Source organism: Rhinatrema bivittatum, chromosome 3 (genome assembly GCF_901001135.1).
Source record: "Rhinatrema bivittatum chromosome 3, aRhiBiv1.1, whole genome shotgun sequence".
Lineage (NCBI taxonomy): Eukaryota > Metazoa > Chordata > Amphibia > Gymnophiona > Rhinatrematidae > Rhinatrema > Rhinatrema bivittatum.
The window spans coordinates 45,847,686-45,871,403 of NC_042617.1; the positions used below are offsets into that span (position 1 = coordinate 45,847,686).

The 23,718-nt window shown below is 41.9% G+C and overlaps 1 protein-coding gene and 1 long non-coding RNA gene across 6 annotated transcripts in view; one reads left to right on the plus strand and one right to left on the minus strand.

The window, feature by feature from the left end:
• Window positions 1–23,718, plus strand: part of ESRRG (estrogen related receptor gamma) — a 1,204,337-nt gene that overhangs the window by 519,866 nt on the left and 660,753 nt on the right. For all 5 annotated transcript variants that reach the window (XM_029593195.1, XM_029593193.1, XM_029593192.1 and 2 more), the window contains one exon: window positions 5,116–5,209. The gene's annotated coding sequence lies outside the window, so the exon portion shown is untranslated. The remainder of the gene's footprint in view (window positions 1–5,115; window positions 5,210–23,718) is intronic.
• The window catches only part of LOC115086823, a 33,509-nt gene continuing 15,860 nt past the window's right edge, over window positions 6,070–23,718 (minus strand). Inside the window, exons 2-3 of the long non-coding RNA XR_003855339.1 lie at window positions 7,111–7,338; window positions 6,070–6,156 (exon numbers count right to left, since the gene is read on the minus strand). This is a non-coding gene — a long non-coding RNA (uncharacterized LOC115086823). The remainder of the gene's footprint in view (window positions 6,157–7,110; window positions 7,339–23,718) is intronic.

Genomic DNA, 23,718 nt, shown 5'->3' on the forward strand with positions numbered 1-23,718 from the left:
ATAGGCTTCCACCCAGGTCAGACATTCCTGAACTTTTAAGGTGCTGATAGGAGGGTGTAGAATTACTTACTAAGAATAAACAGAATTTGATGGCCCCAAACTTATACAGGAGTAGCCCAAAGGCAGACTATTTTCCCTATTCGTTAGCCTCCTTAAAGGTGCAGGGGATCATGAACTGGCAGTGATTCCAGTGTCTTCAGGCCCTCTAACTATTGTACCTTTAAGGGCTGACTCAGAATTGACGTGATTCTGCTGCTAGGAGTGGGAGGTCTGAGCCAAATGTGAGGGCACACAGGGCCCCAAGGCTCACCCATGGTTATGCTCCTGACACCAACAGACACTTTGAATTTCTCTGGAGAACAGCAAGAGCCAATCTCAAGGGCTGTCCTGGTAGGTTGGCAGTAGTGCTGCTTGCTGCCAGCCACAGGGATCTGAATTTGATTACCCAACCAAGACTCTGCTGTCCAGACCTGCTAGAGCCATGGATGCTGCAGAGGCGGCCTTTATAGCCTCTGGGGGGTAGGGAAACCTGAGTCAGCACTCAACAGAGACACCTAGCACCAGATTTGGGAATGATCTTTGAGATGGCTGGCCTAAGCAAGGGAAAGAGATAAAAACAAGGTAAAATGCAATGGAAATTGTTATCAATGAAGATTTATAATGCTGGATCGCAGATTTGGATACAATTGAGCTGGAAGAGAGGAGAAAACTACTGGGCTAAATATAGGGAAAAAAGAAGCAATTTTAAAATGTATCTGTCTGGAAAGATAGTAACCCAAATGCTTTGTTTTATGTGTATATATATATATATATCATTTATTTATTCATTTGGATTTATGTCTGGTATCATTTGTTATTTTTAGTGTGATTATATTTTATATTTTTCATGCTCTGCTATGAGCAAGAATTTCAGATTAGCAGAATATAAATGTTCAATAAATAAACAATTGGACCAGATAGATAAATGAGAACCTACTAGGCAAGAAGATAGATGAGAAGGCTAAAAGTGAAAGCAAGAGGTGTTAAGAAGGGGTAGGGGAGGGAGAGAGAGAGAGAGTTAAACTGGTGACCTCCATGAGAGAATTCCCTCCAGTGGCTTTGTTTTGTGAGTGTGATCATTAGTAGGTATTATGCACACACCCAAATGCAATCATTCCTTGACTTTTCAACTTAGTACCTTTCCAAATGTGCCCACTTTATGGGGTAGCTTTTTCCTGCTTTAAAGCAGCATTTTATCACAGACAGCTGTGCAGAAATGCATACCCATGGGTTTATAGTGTCATAACACTTTGGAGGTAAAAATTACTTTTTAATAAAAAAAAATACATTTCTTCAGCGTTTGAAGAGCTTTTTTTTTTTTCCTGGATGTTGTGCTCCTATCTGCCTTTTGGATCTTGCTGACCCTATCAGAAGGCTGTTCATAAAATTCAGAGAACAAATCCTACTTAGCAGTGAATGAAGGCTCACAGTATTGTAGCCCCCATAGGGGCTGCCTTCAGTTGAACTGGAAGCCCATAGGAGCAGGAGGAAACTTCCTGGATCAAAAAAATAAAAACAAAAGAAAACTCTGTGGGTATCCTGATAGGGCTGAACAAATGAGTGTTAGAACCAGAGAAAGGAGACAAATAGTTGACAAGGCAGAGGGAAAAATAACTTCTAATTTCAAAAAGTTATTTTTTTGTCTTCCAAGAGTGTACAAATACAGTACAATAGTGCTACCCCTCCTCCCCCCTTCCATCCATGTATTTTGGATGGCAGTACCATGGCACTGTACAGGGTTTTTTATTTTTGATTAGTTTTCCTTATTTATTTGATGTGACTTAAATCCAGTCATTGGAATCTAGGATTTATATTATTTTAAAGGGCTGATTTAATATGGTAGAAGAGGTTGGGGAGTCAGGCTTGACTTTTCATGGGGATTGGAGAGAGAGAAAGGTTGCCTTTATCTAAAAAGAATGAGCTGTGTTTTTCTATTACCTGCAAAACTTGTCTTTATGTCTCCAAAATGGACGAGGAATATTCCCATAGGATTAAAAGAACAAAAAAAAATGCTATTCTGTGCAGTCTAAGAAAAGTAGATTTTCACAGCCAGCACAGCTTGGTCTCTGTTGGCTAAGGCAATAGATTTGTCATTAGATATTACAGCACTTCCTGACCTCTCCCTCCCTTCCAGAGGTTGGGCTTGGGGTAGGAGGGAAGGCTAACTCTAACTGTTCTTTCAGTGACTCATTTCAGAACAGAAAGGAAAAGTTGTTTAATAAGCTTCAGAAGCGTAGGGGATATTGGGGTAGGCCTACCCTAAGACTGAATGATTTGTGAGCAGTAATGTTTCACTGTTAAATACCCACAGAATGTATATTGGCACTTATGATATCTATACATATCTATATGTGTGTGTATATATATATATATATGTGCGTGTGTATGTATGTATGTATATATACGGCACTGAAAAAAGATTGCAGTTTTCAAGAGGAGACAAGCTGGGGTTATGAAACTCATTTTTTGGCAATCCCAGAAAGTCGAGAATGGTCTTCTTTCATGATTGTCCTGTCCGTTGGTCTAAAGATAGCTGATGAAACCGATCTGAGATTGAAGAAACTGTTGCAATTAGGTGCATGTTTCTGAGCAGGATGGATGGTCCTGGGTAGTTGATTCAGTCTGGACTTGCTGTTTTTGCTGCTTCTACTCTTCCATCTTCATTGCTGTCATAGGGTTTTGAAGATCTGAGATCCCTGTTGCAGACACTTCCTGTATCTGTGGGTGATTAAGGGCAGTGATCTCCTATGGGTTGGTATCAATGCTGTACTTCTTTATGTTGGCCTTAGATGTCCTTGAATCACCTTTTCTGCTGCTCTCTACTGAAGTGCACTTCTAGCTAATCAAGAGTCTTTGCAGTCCAGTCCCTGTTACTTTCCTTTTCACCCTCAGGGACCCTCTGGCCTTCCTCTTCTGAAGCTATCCTGCAAATGAATAGAGCAGAGTGGGTCCATCATGCCTCAATGCTAGTGATTTAAAAAATGGCATTGACTGAAATCAGCTGGTCCACTAGGGACTTCTCACTTATGTCAACGGGATGGAGGGTGGGGGACATTGCGATCCATTTCGTGTCTTTTATTAGCGGTGGAGGGCTAATACAGGTCACTTAGCCTGTGAGTTAATGAAAATCATGTAGCTTGATAAGATTGGTGGTAATCCATTTCAATATTAATGAACTGATTTGTGTGCATTTGCATGTGACAACTCATTTAAATATTTTTCAGAGAAAGCCAGGAAACTTAGCATTAATGTAAACACATTTAGACCATGTTCCAAAGTAGTTTCTCTGTTGAGAATCCTGCAGTGGGCCATGCCATGGGGATTTTTTCCACCTTCAAAGCTCATTTGGTGACGGTGGGTAAAAAACATATGGGGATGTTAAAATAAAATCCCTGTGCATACTTTGGGGAGCCTGGCCGAACCCCAGCCCCATGCCATGTTTTTTCTCCAAGGACGGGGATCAATTTTCTAAAGGTTTTTCCTGCAGATAAACACTCATTTACTTACTCCAGTTTAACATGCATTAAACATATTTAACATGCATTAAGGCAGCGGTTCCCAGGGGTCCATGAGGCCATTATAGGGGATCTACCAGAAGGGAGGCAACCAAAGAGCTTCTTCTGAGAAACAGAACAAGTTGACCTTACTTCTGAGGAGCTCTGCTCTAAAGCTACTGCTGCATAATCCCATTGCCTGATCCCTTGCCAAGGAGAAGAAAATTGCAGCCTCAAGAAGCCCAAACTGGCACGGAGAGAGAGCAGAGAAGAGTGTAGCCTGAAGCTTCAACAGTCGCTGCGTCACATGATCAAAGGCAGGAGCAAGTAGGCCATGACTCTAAGGAACATTTTTGCTCATTCCCACATGCTCTCTGCTTTCTTGCTGGCAGGGCAGGAGTGGGTGCTATAAAACTGCTTGGCACCTTATAGGGGATCTTTAAACATACTACTACAACCTATAATTTTACAGAGATGTTGGTATTTATGAGTACCTGGAACATAGGTCTACAACCTATTGCTGTACTGAGATGTTTGTATTCTTATCTAATTGGATTTTACTGAGATATGCTGTGTCCTTAGTCCTGTTGTTAACTTATTTCAAATTTAGTCCTGTTCTATGTTTTACTTAGGTTAGTCCTGTCATTATGGATATCAAGTTGTTGAATATCTAGTCCTTCAGACTAGAACTGTTAAGCTGCTACACTCATGGGTCTCTGATTGTATGATTCCTTTTTAATATGTTGTATCCTGCCTTGGGCGAATTCCTCATTAAAAAAAAGCAGACTTACAAATGCAAATAAATATATAAAAGAACACTTGGGATGGGGCCATGGGGAGAGGGAAGGAGGGAGAGAACCAGGGAAGGGGCCACAAGGGGAAGAGGACAGGAGGCCAGACACTCAGGAAAGGGCCATGGGGAAAGGAAAGGCACTTTGTAGGGTCTGTGGAGGGTGCAGTACTCAGAAAGGAGCCATGGGGGAAGGGCAGGAGGTTGGAAGACGCACAGGAGGAAAAGCACTTGGGAAGGGTTTGGACCAGTAAAAAGGCTGAAGGGAAGGGAGCCATGGGTGGAGACAGGGAAGGAGCCATGGGTGGAGACAGAGCACCCCAAACCCTCCACCCCACCTTAATATTTATTGCAGAAAAGACAGTCTGGGTCTATATCTATTTTAGTGGGTAAAAAAAGCATAAAATATCTGGTATTGTATATTATGATTTAGAAAATAATGTTAACTAATATGGATAACATTAAGAGGATTCTACAGGAGTTAATTTCTAAATGGTTTCTATTTTATATGGCATGGTGAGGAAGGGTGGAAGCTATAAAAATGTTAATTACACCACAAATAAACTATATGTTAAGGAAGTAATTTGCAAAAGGATTTATGCATGTAAAATGGCTTTTGAAAATTGCTACTTTTATGAGAAGAACTCCTTTGAAAATTAACTCCATAGGTCTCCATATGCACGCAAAGAGTCTTGAAAATTGTATGATATATGCTACTTTTATGTCCAGGACTCCTTTGAAAATTATCTGCTAAGTAGGCAACCTATCTTTTTTTCTGGATTGCTTTCACAGAAGAGTGAATCAGATGTCCTCATCTCTCTGGAGAAAATAAACTCCTTGGATAACACAAAGGACGTTAATAAAAAAGAGTAAAGATATAGGAGGGGTAAGTGGGTAATTTTCTAAACTTTGTCTTGTATCATCATTATGTATATATTAGCAGGGTGTTATGGTTAAGCGGTGTTTGGGTGGATCCTTGGGTACTGTGGCAGATGACCACGCCCATGGGGAGGAGCCCCGTGAGGAGCCACAGTACTAGGCTAGACTCAGAACACACAAACACAGTTAGTTCTTTATTGTACAGCTTGAAGAGTACCACCAGAGGTGGCAGTAGTGAGGAGGTCTGGCAGTAGCAGTCTCAGGGACCTCGGCAGAGGGAGCCCTTCTCACCCCGTTGATATAGGGCGGTTCCGAAGCAGGTTTCCCAGCAAGGTAGAACTGTGGATGAGAGAGACTGAGAATTAGAGTACTCACTAGATGTTTGCTATAGATATGCGATTCCACCAGGTTGAAGAAGATAGTGCAGGCACCGAGGCAGGGAGAGCAGGCCCTCGAGGAGCGAGTACCTGTTCCCTGTAAGGCACCTGTAATAAAACAGAGGGCCTCCGAGGTGCGGGTACCCAGATTAGCAGTTACCCCGAAGGGCAGAGAGAGAGTTTCTAGCGGCAGCACGGAAGCAGCAGAGTAGCATAGACAGGAATGGATTTGAGTCCTTGCTAACTCAATGAGCTAGCAAATTAGAATAGGTTATATACCCGGATGGCGTGACGTCAGCAAGGGTGAACGCCCCCGAGGTTCGCACCAAGGTTGGAATAAAGACGTGGGTGATGCGTGCGTGCGCATCCTAGTAGGTACCTGGGAGGAGCATGGCGGGAGGCTGCACCATAGCTGTTCCGGGGACGCCGGAGAGGTCGGCTTGTAGACGAGGTGGTAGCCATCTTTCCCAGGTAAGCGGGAGGAGCCGTGAACAAGGTGAGGCAAACGGGGCGAAGCCGTCTAGCACTGACGGATGCAACACAGGGGTTTTGGTTGGATGCTGGTATCCCTCGTTGCCTGGAGTTTGAAAAAAGAATTAGTTTCTTGTTTCCATTGTATCTCATCCCCTGGTATAGATATAAGGAAAAAAAACACAGCACGGTTGCAGAGTTTTAAATGGGTCCAACTTTGTAATTGGGGCCTGTTTACTAAAGGGTACTAATGCCTTAGTGCAGGGGTTTCCAACCTTTTGGGGATTGTGGACTCCTTTTCGACCTCCAAATGTGTTGTGAACCCCCACATGTGTCTCTCTAATTTTTACATTCAGTTAAATGCCACATGGAAAACTGACTTATATAATAACATAATAATAATATGCACTCTGGAATAATTTGTAATGTATAAAACTTTTTAAATAATGAATGGCTTTTTTATATAAACTGTACCTTCTCTCCTGTCTTCCCCTTATGGCCTTTTCATGGGTGCCCCTCCCAATCATCACCATGGCCCATTCCCAGTTGCCTTCCTTTCTGCTCTTCTTCCCCCCTCCACTCACGTCCCCTTCATGAATACTCTCCCTCCTGCTCTTTCCCCACCTGCAGCTCCTCCTCTGGTTGTGCCCCTCTTGCCTTCCTCCTATGACCCCCTTCTTAAGTGATCACCTTCCTGCCCTTTCCCTCCTGCTCTGTTTGCCCCACCCATGGCCCCTTCCCTAATGCCTCCCCTTCTGTCCTCTCCCTCCTTGGCTCCTTCTCTGGTCCTCTCCCTCAAGATCCCTTCCCAATTGTTTTTCCTCCTGTGCTCCTTCCACCCTCCTGCCCTTCCCCCATGACTCCTTTCTGAATGTCGCACCCCCCATACCCCCTACCAGAAATGCCTTTCCTTTTCTCTTCCCCCATGGCCCCTTCCTGAGTGCCCTGCCTCCTGTCCTCTTCTCCCTAGTGGCCCCCATCCCTGGTTCTCTGCCTCCTTCCCTCCCCATGGCCACATCCCAAGTGTTGTTTTATTTATTTATTTGGATTTATTGCCCACCTTTTTGAATAAGAAATTCACTCAAAGCAGGGTACAACTGTAACAGTCCGGCATTTCTTTTCAGACTTAAGAGGTAGAACAGTAGGACTGTTCTTTTCACTTCAGGCAGCCCCCAGGGAAGAGGATGAGGAGTCCCCTGATACCGACAGAGCACAGAACAGCCACTCTGTTCCCTAATTCAGCCCTTCCCTTCCTGTTTACAGGGAAGAGGTGTTATTGAAGGGGAAACTGCAGAGGAAAGAACAGACACAAAAAGGGTTTGAATTACCACAAGTCAGAAACTTATGTGCAATATTGCCAGTCATCAATATCTATGTTAACAATCACATGAATCTTTTGGAAACTCTGTTAAACATCAAAACTTTGTAAACCGTTGTGATGGCGCAACCGAACGACGGAATATAAAACTCGATAAATAAATAAATAAATAAAATCAAGGCTTTATCCCTGGTATTGGTGATTGACACTACAGCTCACAAGTTTCTCATTTGTGCTAATTCAACCCCTTTAAATGTCTGCTACCCAGGGCTTAATTTCTGGTGGAAAAACCCAGAATGGTGTTCTGCCATCTTTTTTCCAGGATCCAAGGAAGAAGAGTAGAGCTGGTGGCATAATGAAATGCAGCTGAGGTAAAGGTATAAATCAGTTCCAGCTCCCCTGCAGAAAAAGAGCAGAGCTGGTGGTGACCTGTTTCATTCCCCCCCCCCCCCCCCCCCCCCCCAACCACCACCTCTGGCTCCAGAGGAAGCAAAGCAGAACATAAGAAACTGCCATGCTGGGTCAGACCAAGGGTCCATCAAGCCCAGCATCCTGTTTCCAACAGAGGCCAAACCAGACCACAAGAACCTGGCAATTACCCAAACACTAAGAAGAACCCATGCTACTGATGCAAATAATAGCAGTGGCTATTCCCTAAGTATAATTGATTAATAGGAGTTAATGGACTTCTCCTCCAAGAACTTATCCAAACCTTTTTTGAACCCAGCTACACTAACTGCACTAACCACATCCTCTGGCAACAAATTCCAGAGCTTTATTGTGTGTCGAGTGAAAAAGAATTTTCTCCGATTAGTCTTAAATGTGCTACTTGCTAACTTCATGGAATGCCCCCTGGTCCTTATATTATCCGAAAGTGTAAATAACCAATTCACATCTACTCGTTCAAGACCTCTCATGATCTTAAAGATCTCTATCATAACCCCCTCCTCAGCCGTCTTTTCTACAAGCTGAACAGCCCTAACCTCTTCAGCCTTTCCTCATAGGGGAGCTGTTCAAACCCCTTTATCATTTTGGTTGCCCTTCTCTGTACCTTCTCCATCGCAACTATATCTTTTTTGAGATGAGGTAACCAGAATTGTACACAGTATTCAAGGTGTGGTCTCACCATGGAGCGATACAGAGGCATTATGACATTTTCCCTTTTATTAACCATTCCCTTCCTAATAATTCCTAACATTCTGTTTGCTTTTTTGACTGCTGCAGCACACTGAGCCGACGATTTAAAGTATTATCCACTATTATGCCTAGATCTTTTTCCTGGGTGGTAGTTCCTAATATGGAACCTAACATCATGTAACTACAGCAAGGGCTATTTTTCCCTATGTGCAACACCTTGCACTTGTCCACATTAAATTTCATCTGCCATTTGGATGCCCAATCTTCCAGTTTTCCAAGGTCCTCCTGTAATGTATCACAATCCACTTGTGATTTAACTCTCTCCTGCTTCCAAACTACAGATGTCTCCTTTTTATGTTTTGAAATCAGATATTTCAGTGTACCTATCCTTTGGTATATCTTGTTTTGTTTATACTAATATTATATGCCTGTTCTAAGTTTATTGTTAAAATTTAAATTTTAAATTTTTTAATGTAACAGGTTGTTATAAATGTAAACCGGAGTGAAGGCAACTTTGCTATACCTCAATAAAAAAATAAATAAATAACTATGAATAATTTTGTATCGTCCGCAAATTTGATAACCTCACTCGTCGTATTCCTTTCCAGATCATTTATAAATATATTGAAAAGCACCGGTCCAAGTACAGATCCCTGAGGCACTCCATTGTTTACCCTTTTCCACTGAGAAAATTGACCATTTAATCCTACTCTCTGTTTCCTGTCTTATAACCAGTTTTTATCCACGAAAGGACATCGCCTCCTATCCCATAACTGTTTAGTTTACTTAGAAACCTCTCGTGAGGGACTTTGTCAGACGCCTTCTGAAAATCCAAATACACTACATCTACCGGTTCACCTTTAGCCACATGTTTATTAACCCCTTCAAAAAATGAAGCAGATTTGTTAGGCAAGACTTCCCTTGGGTAAATCTATGTTGACTGTGTTCCATTAAACCATGTCTTTCTATATGCTCTACAATTTTGATCTTTAGAATAGTTTCCACTATTTTTCCCAGCACTGAAGTCAGGCTCACTTTTCTATAGTTACCCGGATCATCCATGGAGTCCTTTTTAAATATTGGGGTTACATTGGCCACCCTCCAGTCTTCAGGTACAATGGATGATTTTAATGATAGGTTACACATTTTAAAAAATAGATCAGAAATTTCATTTTTGAGTTCCTTTAGTACCTTAGGATGCATACCATCTGGTCCAGGTGATTTGCTACTCTTTAGTTTTTCAATCTGGCCTTCAACATCTTCCCAGTTCAAAGTGATTTGGTTTAGTTCGTCTGACTCATCACCCTTGAAAGAAATCTCTGGAGCTGGTATCTCCCCAACATCCTCATTAGTAAACATGGAGTGTGTTGGAGCTACTTACTCTGAGGTGAAACAGCCATGTGATTGTTTTTTGTGCAATTTCCTTGTACAGTTGAGGGATAATGGCCAAGGTCAAAGAGATATGAGGTAAATGCTTGTCAGTCTCACTGTTTCTGCCATTATTGGGTGTATCATCTTCTTGGCCAGGTTGATGTTTATTGTGCTGACTTCCTAGATCCCATTGCCTTTGCTGCTGGTGATCACTCTAGAGGAGGGGAAAGAGAGAGAGTGAGGGGGAGAATGAATGAAGGGACAGAGAAAAGCAGAGTAAGGATGGAGAAAAGCAAGAAAGTGAATGAGGAGATGGGGAGGGGAAGAATGAGTGAGGAGATCACAGAGAGGGGAGGGCAAATGTGTGAGGGGATTGGCAGACCTGTGGGTTGTGTGGTGAGAGGATGAACAGTATGAGGTGTGAGTGAGGGTATTGGAGGGACTTTGAGATAAGAGTGGGGACAATCTGTGAGTGAGGTGATTGGAGAAGGCAGGGTAAAAGTAAATGAGGGGATGGAAAGAGATAGGAGGGAGTGTGGTTGGAGGGGGAGAGTGAGTGGCGATAGCACATGTTGCTGCTCCCTTCCTCCCCTGAGGAGGCAAAGAGCAGGAAAGATTTTTGAATTCCAGACCTTCCCCCACCCTGTCTAAGGAAGCTGAGAAGAGCAAGGCAGAGGATAGCAAGCTGATTCCAGCTCAAAAGAGGCCTGTTTCTTACTGATTAAGAAGGGATAGCTGGAGAAATGCTGGAGAGGATAATTTTCTGGGAAGAAGTACTTAGTGACTATTGCGGGGCGGGGGGACGGACGGACAGGGGACTGGGGCTCAAAAACATTCAAGAACCGTAGATGAGATTTGGGGACTCTAGGACCACTAGGAGGAGATGAGGACCACTGAAGGAATCATGGTGGGTTGATGGGGGGGAGAGCTTGAGATGGAGAACCAGGATCACCAGTACAGATAGGAGGAGGAGGAGGAGGGTAGACAAAAAGGGTCCCATTCTATCTACACTCTTTGTCCTCACCTCAGTAGTGACCTTTCATCCACATCCCCAAAAGTGTTGAACCCAGTTGTCTTTCACCTGCCAGTGCTTACTGATCATTGATGGGTGAAGAATGGCTAGGGAATGAGTACTGGTGGTGGCCGGGGATGAAAGATCACTGGAATAAGGAGGAGGAACATGAAGAGTGTGTTCATGTGTGTGTGTGTGTGTGTGTGTGTATTTAGGAGAGAGAGAGTGTGTTTACACCTGGCCTTGGTCCCCTATCCTATCAACAGGTCACAGCCTACCCTGGCTTGGCTCCCCCGGTTCCACTCCCCTCGCCCACCCACCTCTCCACAGTTTCACTTCCTTTTTGTCTACAAATTAAGCCCCAGCTACAACATATTAAAAAGGTAACCCAGAGAACCATGGGTGTAGCAGCTACCTGTTCTAGTCTGAAGATTTCAATAACGTCTAAACTGGATATCCATCAACGACAGGGTAGATTGACTCATTGATATTTCTGAAAAAGCCAATAATTTCCAGGAGTTTTGGAATGGAGTACTCTAACCCACCAATGTAAATCAGGATATTATTAATATATATTGAATATTTATACTTGGCAAGAGCAATTTTCAAAGACATTTACTTGGGTAAATAGAGCTGTCTGAAAAAGGTTCTCTGCCTAGCTAGCAGCATGTGAATGCTTCCTTATCATGTGGACTTTTAGCTGTGTTAAAAAGAGGTGTTCCCATGAGCAAGTTCAGGGCTGAGGAGGAAAACGGCATGCGGACATTTGATTTTCAAACGGACATGCTCTATTTTGCACCAGTTTGGCCCCCCAACCATAGAGGTGTGAAAAAAAGTTAAAATTAGAGGTAAAAAACATTTTTACTTTTTTTTCCCCCAGAGGCCTGGCATGTTTTTAAAATATTATCGGTGCCTGCAGATTACTCTTTCAAAATGCTTACTATTGACTATGTATTCTAAAAATGTATAACAGTGAAAAATATTAGAAAATTACAATTTCAGGCCTAAGCAAAGTATTGTGTTTGCAGTGCTAATACATTGTAAGTGATACTTTTCTCCTGGACTGCCTTGTATATCTGTGACTAGCTTTCAAGAGCTAAGCTTCTTTCATCAGGTCAGTGAAAAAACAGCGCAGTTATATGGGGTTTAAGTAGTACAGGGTCAGCTAGGCTATAGGTTGTTTGCATATGTCATTACAGCTCCGTAAAGGGGAAGGAGGAATTGACAGAGGTGAGTGGGATAGTAAACTTTACAGTTTAGATGGTATATTTGATAGTGGGTGAGAAACCCCCTTGTCTTTATTCTTGATTCAAACAGATTGATCATCTTAATTTAAAATGGTTTGCATTTTTGTGGAGTTCTGAAATTGCCTTTATGTACTCTGACTGTGAGGTCATTAAAGGAGTGATCTTCCCTTGAGAAATGTTCAGCTACTGAGGTAACACTCTCTGCTCTATAATTTGGTGATTTATGCTTTTTGCCAACCCATTCGTATTTCTGCAAATTTGTTAGATCCAAAATACAAAAGTAAATGTGCTAGCAAGGATGATGGCATTGCTGTTGCATTTGACGAGATTACTAAGCAAGCACCATCCTTAGGACCTGATGTTGGTAGAGCACTTTCAGATGTTGCAAAATATTAGAACATTTGTAGTTATTTGGTCTAAAATACCGCTACTGGAGCAGGTACTGCACTCAACAATATAAGTATACACACGACAAGTGCAGAAAAGTCTTTGTTGGTCAGTTGAATATATTTATTGTGTTATTCAAATATGGCAACTCCACATGTATATCAATAGTCTTTTAAAGCTAGAGTCCCCCGACACGGACCCCGTGTTTCACAGTCCGGCTGCATCGGGAGGGACAGAATTTTATGCCACCAACTGGTGTTCCAGACTATGTTCATTCATAGAGAGCGCTCCCTCGGACCGCCCATTTTTTCAAGCCCCGGGACTTACACGTGTCCCGAGGCTTTATGCGCACCGCCATGACTCGGGGCCGCCATGTCCCAAGGCGTTCTGGGGCTGCGCGCGCATGTTATAAAATCAGGCGTACATTTGTGCGTGCCGAGTAGCGCACACAAATGTACCCTGCGTGCTTAGGTTTAAAAATCCAGCCCATAGTCAATTCATTTTTCTTATGAAAAATGGCTGATGAAAAAACACATTCTTCCACACATTCACTCTTTAGTTTCAGTGATTCCATATAGGAAAGATGTATTTTCTGTAATAATACAATATCTGGCTTTTCCTTAGTAACATAATTCAGAATTTTCTTTTTAACTATATCTTTTCTGAGATGCGGCGACCAGAATTGTACACAGTATTCAAGGTGCGGTCTCACCATGGAGCAATACAGAGACATTATGACATTTTCTGTTTTATTAACCATTCCCTTTCTAATAATTCCTAACATTCTGTTTGCTTTTTTGACTGCTGCAGCACACTGAGCCGATGATTTTAAAGTATTATCCACTATGACGCTTAGATCTTTTTCCTGGGTGGTAGCTCCTAATATGGAACCTAACATCGTCAAACTACAGCAAATTTTGACCTTGAGTATTATGTGCAATTCTGGTCTCCCCATCTCAAAAATGATACAGTAGAATTAGAAAAGGTATAGAGAAGGGCAATAAAAATAGTAAAGGGATTGGAACAGCTTCCTTATGGAGAAAGGCTAAACAGGTTGAGCTTGGAGAAGAGACGAAAGAGGAAGGGATATGATTTAAGTCTACAAAATCATGAGTGGAGTGGAACAGGTAAATGGAGAATGATTATTTACCCTTTCAAATAACACTGGGACTAGTGGGCAAGTATAACGTACTTGACGCAAAGTCCTTAATTAAAAAAAAAATTTCAGAACTGCTTGAAGTTGGGGTTTAAAAGCTAAATCGACATTGAAAGTATGTGTGTATTTTCAGGTTTGAGCGCACACTTGTCAGCATAGAAAAGGGAGTTCCAGGGTAGGGTCAAGAGGTACACACAGAAGTTGCTGTTTTATAAGAGATTTACTGAATACATTAGCCAACTTATTCTCACAGTTTTACACCTGCTAATTAATTTGGGTGAGTGAAATTAGACTTTTGTCTAATTTTGGGTGGGAAGTCTGGATGAAGTAGAAGGGAGTTCAAGGTGAATACTAGGGAGCAGGAAAACTGGAGATGGACGAGGTGAACTAGTGAAGGTGTAGGCAAACCAGTGATTTCAAGAACGTGCATGTATTTTAAAATGTACCCACTTCTGTGTATAAATCAGAATATTATGCATGCATGTTCTATTTTCTCTGCATGTAATATGTACGCCCACCTGTTTATAAAATAGAGAAAGTATGTGCTTTCCTCACTAGCATGTACTGAAACAAATGCATGTACTTCGTGAGCAGGGCTACACGGTAATTTATAAAACTGAGCAGCTCCCAACACAAAGTTTATAAAATACTAGGGGGAATTTCCACATGTTCACTTACATGCTTAAATGCGCTATCATGAATGGTTCTGAACGTTATCCTCATAGTTTGTAACTGAGGCAATGGAGGGTGAAGGATTTACTGAAAATCAAAAGGAGTATCAGCAGGACTAGAACCTTGGCTTCCCTGCTTTGCAGGTTGGTGCTCTAACTACAACTACTTAACATTTTTATAGTGCTTCACGACATACACAGCACTGTGCCAACACCAATAGGCTACTCCTCCACTCAATCATAGAGTATCTCCCCCCCCCCCCCTTATTCTTTATGTAATGATTTTTTTTAAAAGACGTTCTAAGTCATTCACTCACCCCATTCAGATCATTCTACCTTTACCTCAAACACAACAGTCTGTCCCATTAGACTTTTCCTGTGTTATGCGACTATAGCTCCTTTTACACAAACTCTAATTTAAGAACATAAGAACTTCCCATACTGGGTCAGACCAAGGGTCCATCAAGCCCAGCACCCTGTTTCCAACAATGGCCAATCCAGGCCATAAGAACCTGGCAAGTACCCAAAAACTAAGTCTATTCCATGTTACAGTTGCTAGTAATAGTGGTGGTTATTACCTAAGTCAACTTAATTAATAGCAGGTAATGGACTTCTCCTCCAAGAACGTATCCAATCCTTTTTTAAACACAGCTATACTAACTGCACTAACCTTTTTTCCACACTCGATCCACAATACGATTCCAAACCAAAGAACCTATTCAACATTTAACATCCCATTAAGTAACGTATGACAGCATTCACAGTGATGCAGGGAGCAGCAAAATGGTTTCTGAAAATAAAGCTCCTTCCTTCAGGCTCAATGACAATACAATATAAATACAATACAATATAAATACAGCTCATCCAGCTTCTGCTGCAAATCCAAGCCACTTTCACAGTTAGTGCAGGTGCTCTGTAAATTGCCGGCATTCTCTGGAACTTCCTCCATGACATCTCCATTTTGGGTTCCAAGTCTTTATATTAAGGATGTTTGATATTTGCAAGAAATTGGGCTTCATCGTCTCCAGTTTGGCAAAAAGCAGTTAAAACAATAACTTCAACCACATCACAGACATAATTCTCTCTAGTACTCTATGGCATTTTCCCTGTGACAGTTATACATGATCCACATCACCTATTTTTATTTCACAGGTTAAAAGTAGTATGTATTTTGCTTTAATGCTTTCTGGTATTTAGCCAAAAAAGGAGTGGAAATCTCCAGTTGCACATAACTATCAACAGTCTCTATTATAGTTTCTTGCACTAAACAATGACCTTACATTAAGGCCTGCTAAGGTTGTAAAGCCCCAGATTTAATGTCTTTGGTTGATTAAATTATATAGAACCAACTTTTCTTAATCTGTTTCCCAGCACTATATTTTTCAAGCATATTCCTGGAGGTCCTTTTCACTGAATATACACATCAGTGAGTCTTTATTACTGTTTAATAGTGAGTCAATACATCTCTGCAATTCCTCCAGCTCCTTACTATTGACTGTTAAACTCATGAGCGCCACGTAGAACCAAACATGCTTAGCCTTTATATTCTTCGGTTGGTTCTGCATACCTAAGAATGTCTGCCTTTTCTGTGCAGTGTTTTTGTTTTGGTCTGCCATGATTAGTATTCTTCCATCATCTCATTGCAACAGCAACTTTAATCTTGCTTTACTCATGATTTCTAGTACTTGAGAATACTTCGTTATGGATGTTCATAGCAGTAGGCATTTTGAGTTTTGACTTTATGCCATGTGCCATTTTGATCTCAAAATCTTTCACAAATTAAATGTCCAATAATTTAGGAAAAATGCTTCCATAAATGTAACTGTCTTATCACTTTCCATACCTTCCTGGATCCCCAGGATTTGTTGATCATTTCTCCTATTCTGATTAGCAACTTTGAAAACTTCCTACTATGATTACAGTTCTCATTTTATGCAGCAGCTGTGTCATGTTGTCAGAGCCAGGTTTAAGATGATGGCACCCATAGGCAGGGGACTTAAGACAAGGGGGATCCTTTCTTCCTCTCCTCCTGGAAAGTAGAGAGCAGCAGGGGAAGTCCTAGTTTTGGGCACCTTCAGAATTTAGCACCCAAGGCATGTTGCCTATGATGCCTCTGCCTAAATACAGTTCTGCATGTTGTCCTCTAGCAAAGAGGTCTGCTCCTTCAATTTCTCTTTTCTTTTTTGAATAAAAACAGTCACGCAGGAAGGGAAACAATTTTCACTTTAGTTTATTTTGCTGCACCATTTTTTATTTTATTTAATTTATTTTAAAAATATTTTATTCCGCTTATAACAATGGATTGTGCTAAGCAGATTACATAAAAATAGTTCAGAACAATCAAAAATAATACAATCACATACATCATTGACATATACAATAGAACAATAAAACAATAAAAAAATGTCTTAACTCCTATTCATATCATTATAATGCAAAAGCTTGTAGAAACAGATAAGCTTTTAATTGTTTCCTTGACTTTTCCATGATTTTCTTTCAGCAGCTCCTTTAGTGAATATAGCTTCTCTGTGATCATGCTGGGTGAAGGTTCTGCCAGGTTCTGTTGTCTGTGGTGGAGAGGTTCTTGACTTGGCCACTTTATATCATGAGATGGCTGTTTTGCTTGTGCCCATACCAAAAATAATCTCCACCAAAATATTTGAAGAAAAATGGTTAAATTACACTAAATGCCTTACATTTTAAACTTGATTCTCTCAGCATGCCATCCAACAGCAGGCTTCTTAGAGCCGTCTGCTTCCCTCCCTCAGTCAACATAAGAAATAAAGTATGTGACTGCATTTTAAAAAAATGCAGAATATAAATGGGGTAAATGTAAAATATGAGAAACTGTGAAAATAATCCATCATTTCATTGGAAATGTCAATATTTACGGGTATGTGGCAGACCCTTCTGGACTGGTCACTAGATGCCACTCTCCCTGTCCTTATAATACACTTAGAAAGGGCGCCGTCCATATCCTTCAGTCCCTATTGGATGACTCAGTGCTATTTAGCCCAGCCATTATAAGACACCGTGAGATTCAGAGAGAAGTCAGAGAGCAAGATGCATTTTTTCTACACTCTGGTGAGGCCTCCCAGTCTCTCCCAATGGAGGTTCGTTTAGAAGGGACACCTCCCAGTATGCTCCCTGCCTGAGGGTCCTTCTCCTCTTTTACAGAGAGATAGATTTTAAGCATGATACCCTTTGGGGCAAAGGGGCTCTCTTCAGGGGATGAAAGACCTGTGAGATTACTCTACTCACTAGGTAGGCAAGCACCAGTGATGGGTCCTGCTGCGAGAGACAGTGAGGGCAGAGAAGATAACCAATTCAGCTATTGAAAGTATGATTTGGACTTTGAGTTAACTGGGGAGGTTTTTGGATCTCCCTTCCCGACTGGATGGCAGTGCTGAGAATTAGCCTGATCCCCTGATTTTTCCCCAAGAGAAGTCCCAGAAATAACGACTAAGGAAAAGGAACAACTGAGTCAAAGGAAGAAAAGAACAAGAGGAGGAGACCCCATCCGGATCTCTGCACATCAAGGAACCAGGACAGGCTGGGTATCTAAGGGGAAGAAGAGGTCTAAAAGTAGGATTTTTGCAATGCAAGTGGGACTCCTTCTATAGGAATCCCTTACAGCCGCTGGGAGACTATGCACATTAAAAATCACCATGGGCTACACCCAGATGTCTGTAACAAAGGACACCTACCTGCTCAAAAGACATCCCTGTACCATCAGTCAGATGTAATCTCAGTCTTCTGAATAATGGACTTTATTTTGCCTTATAATAATCAGTAAATTATTATTAAAACCCAGTTCCTGGTACTTCCTGTTCTTTGCAGCATCTCCCTCTCGGGGATGCTACAGCAACACACAAGGGCTCACTAAAGTTCTTTCTCACTGTCTGGGCCATAGACAAAAGTCTTCCCCCATAGAAAGAATTCCCCTCCAGCCCCAGAGGTTATAAATGTGATTGTGTGCCCTTGGGACTAAACACCCCAGGTAAGGGTTACAGATATAATTGGGGATATTCCAAATGTTTTTTAAGTAACCTGGCACTTTGAGGATCTGTGTAGAAATTGTATAGGATGAGAAGATATTTATTTATTTTATTTAATGATTTTTATATACCGTTATTCGGAAATGTCAAAGTAACGCCATCATAACGGTTTACAAAATAAGTTTATAGGGATAAGGGGTTGACAAAGGGTATACAAATATAACAAGTTATTAGGCTTAGAAGTAAACAAATTCATGCTTATGATCAAAACAAGTTCTTTCTTATTTTAGAAAAGCATAGTTGTGCTGTTATTCATTTAATCTTGTGGTTGTAGAGGAGGGTGGTGATGATAAGTTGATTCTTTGGGTGGTTTGATATGCTTTGTTGAACAACCAGGTTTTTAATTCTTTTTTGAATGTTTTTAGGTTTTCTTGCATTCTGAGTTTAGTTGGGAGGGAGTTCCACAGTTTTGGGCTACCAAGGGATATCGCTCTATTTTGAGTAGAGGTGAGTTGATATGAGTGTGTTGGTGGTGTTTTTAGTAGTCCTTTATTTGCTGACCTAAGGTTTCTACTAGGGGTATGGAGTTGAATGTAGGGGCTTAGCCAATTTTTCTGTTCTTCATATATAATTTTGTGTAGGATGGAAAGGACTTTATATTCAATCCTGTATTTTATAGGTAGCCAGTGAAGTGATATGAGGGTTGGGGTGATGTGGTCATGTTTTTTGGCACCAGAAAGGATTCTTGCAGCTCCATTCTGCAGGATTTGGAGAGGTTGGATAGTGTTTAGAGGTAAGTTGAGGAGTAGAGAGTTGCAGTAGTCAATATTGGAGAATATTAATGATTGCAAGACTGATCTGAAGTCATTATGTGAGAGAAACGGTTTTAGGTGATAGGATTGTGAGAGCGCAGAATACAATTTTGTCTGGGTTGCATAGGTTGATTGGTGACCTGCTGTGTCTAAATATGGTTATGGTAGTGTGATACTCACATGTCAGTCCTCAAAGGCCACAAATGGGGCAGATTTGCATGCATATTGCCTCAGTTGTATGCAAATCTGCCCCATGCATAATACTGGGGGTGTCCTGAAAACCTGACATGTTTGCGGAACCTCGAGGAACAGAAGTGAATACCACTGGGTGATGGCAGTAAATGCATTTTTACCCTTTGGTATTGGTACCTTTTTGTTAATGGCATGCTCTATTCATAACTAGGAGTTTCCCTTAGAAGATACTGTTCTAATAGTAAATAGCAACTCACATTGTTGTGTCTCATTCTGGTTTCTTGAACATCTTTGTCCTCAGTTCTAACGAGCAAAACATGCATTTATTTTTTTGAAAATGTCAAAACCTAGTATAATACTGTTAGCAAAGAAAGAGCTTGCCTGTCTGTTATGGCTCCCATTCAGCCCAGCCATTCATTTCAGTATCCTTGGCTTGGTTGAAAGCCATTTAACATGCCACCATTCTTCATTAGAAATTTCACCCGTTCCCTAATTCCCATTCCACAAGTGGTATTAAATGCAGCCTCTTAGACTGGAGGCATTAGGGAAGAATGTGAAATGCAACTGAAGCCCAGAGTTATTCCTGACCTTGGAGCTCAGGATTAATCTGAAATAGGGGCCTTAAAATAGTCCATTCTTTTGCATTGTCATGTCTCAGGTTGATAAGCGCAAAGAAATGTAAATAAAGAAGACCAATTTCACAGCCCTCCCTACAACCTTTTTGTTTTATGACAAAAGGGTGTTAATTAGCATAGGAGCAGTAAGCAGCAGTCCTAAACTCTTTGCTAATTATGCATTCTGTTGACCGTGACTCCAGTCCGGTAATTGGCTTGCAGCAACATGACATTTCAAATCATCTCTTGAAATTACATCAAAAGGCCGGCCTGTTTTGTTTTGATAGGGGAACAATCAATTTGATAAGTGGTAACACAGCTCATTGTTTCACATTAATTAGACTAATTGCAGCATGTTAGCCTCTGAAATAGGCAGAACTTGGAGAAGCCCTTAGCATGCAGAGCATGTGATGGTTCCACTCGCTTGCACATACTGTAGGCAACAAACAGAGTTGTTAGAATTCAGCCTTGCGGGAGGCTGGGTATTAACAGCGGTTTGATGTGTTATGCTTAATCCACTGGCTTTCAATTATAAGAACCAGGTTGCAAAAAAAAAAAAATCCCAAAGAAAGGGGAATAGGAAAACACAAAATTAGTGTTAACAGTGCTAAAGTTCTCCGTGATCATAGAGTGTCTCAGTCCTGTTTTCCATTATAAGACCCGACTCAGAAATGGCAGTGTGCTTTGTAGGGGAGGTTAAGAGATTGATAATCCAAGATTTAAAGTACTTTCTTTTAATCAGGGTGTGGTAGCTCTTGTTTCTGTTCTGTTTTGCATGAGATTCCCTCTTCTTTTCTTCAGGTTAATCAAAAAAATTAAACATAACAGTTGGGGATGTCATCCTGAATTCAGGGCATCCCTAAACCAGGCCTGCTGGAAAGTGAGAAAATATGGCAGTTCATGGACCCACTCTGCATGTGCTCTTTTCTTACACAATGTCTCTGTGCTACTGCTACTTGGCAAGGTGGGAGGACTGGATGTTGGGTTGAATGGACCTTTTCATCTTAACCATTTTGGCAGTTCTTATGTTGTTTTACCCTGTAGGGAAATTGTATAAGTGCATATGCTTCTCCATTTGTCCTTGATTTTGATTCCTCCAATGCCCTGTTGTCTCAGGTACCCTTTTTCAACTCAGAGTGCTGGAGAGAGGACCCCTTCCAGATTACCTCTCAATGTCACTTTGAGGCTGATATACTAAGAGGGAACAAACCTTTTTGCACTATTTGAGAAATAGCGTGTGCTATTTTTGTACCAAGACGTATATGCAAATAAGCTTGGTGAAAAAAAACAAAACTGTATGTATTTTTGTCGGTAAGGAAATTTTGCAGATACTTTGTGCAAAATCGGCTTTGCAAAGCAAATTTCACATGTAGTTTAATTATGCGCCAATAGTTACATAGTAACGCTAACTTAATATCGGTTACATAGTAACGCTAACTTAATATCGGTATATTGCCCAAGGGCAGGCATTAAATTCTGAACAACCGGGAAAAGTACACAGAAAAGCAGAAAATACAGCTTTTCTGTGTACTTTTCCCGGTTGTTCAGAATTTAATGCCTGCCCTTGGGCAATATACCGGGCAACTAACTAATAGGCTTATCAATATGCATTTGCATGTGATGAGCGCTGTTAGTTTTCGGGGGGTTGGCCGTGCATTTTCAATGCGCTACTACCCCTTACAGTATAAGGGGTAATAGATGCGCATCAAAAACGTGCTGCTAATTGTATGCTAAACAGTGCGTTCGGCTGAGCGCACCGTACTGTAAATTAGTAATGATAACAGAAAAAGGCTAAATGGTCCAGCCAGTCTGCCCAGCAAGTTTCATATAGTAGTAACTACTGCTCCATGCTGCAAGGTAATATTTACAGTCAAAACCAAATAACTGCCAAGCCCATAACAAAATTACCGCTAGCAATTTTTTTTTATGGGGTGAGTAGTCTTCTTGATAATTCAGACAATGCTGCTTTTGACTTGGCCATAGAAGCAGCCCTGTGCTTTTTCCATAAAGTCTGCATATCGGTAGCCCAGTCCATAACTGTTGGGGCCCAGCTCTGGCTGTCCGAATCCAATTGCCCCTCCCCCGCTTTTTTTTTTTTTTTGCATTGCAGCTACTCATTAACTATTCATTCAAATAAATGTTTGCAAGCATTTTTTTTGCATGCAAGGTAGACAGAAGTTTAGCTCCTGGATTTTCACAGTGTGCATAATTTTAGCTATGTTAACAAAAGGGAGTTTCCATGGGCATGTTTAGGCTGAGGTAGTGAAACAGCAGCCACCTCTGGATTTTCAAACGTATACAACTCTTTTGCCCCTGGTGAACTGCCCGCACAAATAGCAGATACCAAGTCAGTGTGCAGTATTGGCTTGTGTACTGTGCATTTGGTAATTTTCAAAGGGAAATTGCTGGGTGTTTTCGCTTTGAAAATTTACCGCAATGTGTGTGGGCTAATGGTGCTCATGTACATTTCAAACCATGGGTTGTTTGTAGTTGTCGTCCATATTTTTTGCATATGTACGACTCTCTGCTAGCAACCAAATTGAGTTCACGAAACTAATTTTACACCCATTAGATCAAAGTCAAATTTGAATCATGATTAACCTGCAGTGAAAGGCTAATAATCTTATGCAGTGCTTCTGGTCTTCCATGATTCAGTGGTCATAGGAAGGACCACAAAATATGGCCCTTCCCATGGAATTCCTTCTCTGCAGAATCACTGCAGGTTTCTAGGGAGCGAGATGTAAGCGGCAATGACCTGCATTCTTTCCCCTCCCACCCTTGTGTGGGTTCAAGCTTTTTCAGGTGCACAGTTGTAGTGATACAGCACCTTGCACTGCTTCCTCTTTGTGTAGGATACCGGAGAGCCAGGTATTGAGCAGCAGCAGCAAGCTGCTCATCTTTCCTCTCCCACCCATGCATTCATCCAGGCTTTTTCAAGAGCACAGCAGTGGTGAGGCAGCACCTCGTGCTTCTTCCTTTTCCTGTGCAGTGTGGGCTCAGAGTGTCATGCTTTGAATCATTTGGCACTAAGGCGTTCTCCATGCTTCAGGGCATGAAACTCCAGCCTTGGGCAGCCACAGGAACAGGAAGCAGCCTGAAGCACAACACCGCTGTGGTCATCTGACAAGGCCCGGATCATTGCAGAGATGGTGGGCAAGGGAGGGGATCAAAAGGAGCATGGGGGTGAAGCTGAGGGAGGAGATTGGACAAGGTGTTTGTGGAGTAAGGTGTAGTGTGTGAGAGAATGAGTGATTGGGGTGTTATTGTGTGAAAGAGAACAAGTGATGGAATTAGAAGGGACATGGAGTGTTGTATGAATGTGAGAATGAGTGAGGGGTTCAAGAAGGATACAGTATATGTGAATGCTGCGTCCGTCGCTGCTCGATGCCCTCACTCCGCCCTCTTTACCTCCGTGGCGACTCCCTCCGGGTCTGATGGACGGCTGGCTACCACGGCGTCTCCATGCCGTTTCTGGCGTACCTGGACCGGCTTGACGCTGCAACTCCGCCATCTTGTCCTGATGCCTAGGGCTTGCGCGCGTCCCGACTCTTGTACCAGCAAGGACGTGAACCTCAGGGGTGTCCCCCTGAGATGACGTCATCTGCTTCCAATATTTAAAGGTCTTTGAAAACGCTAATGAACCGAGTCAGCAAGGAAACGCAAAGGGATTCGGATACGGATTCGTTCCAAGCTACTCTGCCTCCTCGGACATACCAGAGGTACCCGCTCCTCGAGGGCCTCGCTCTTTTCTCT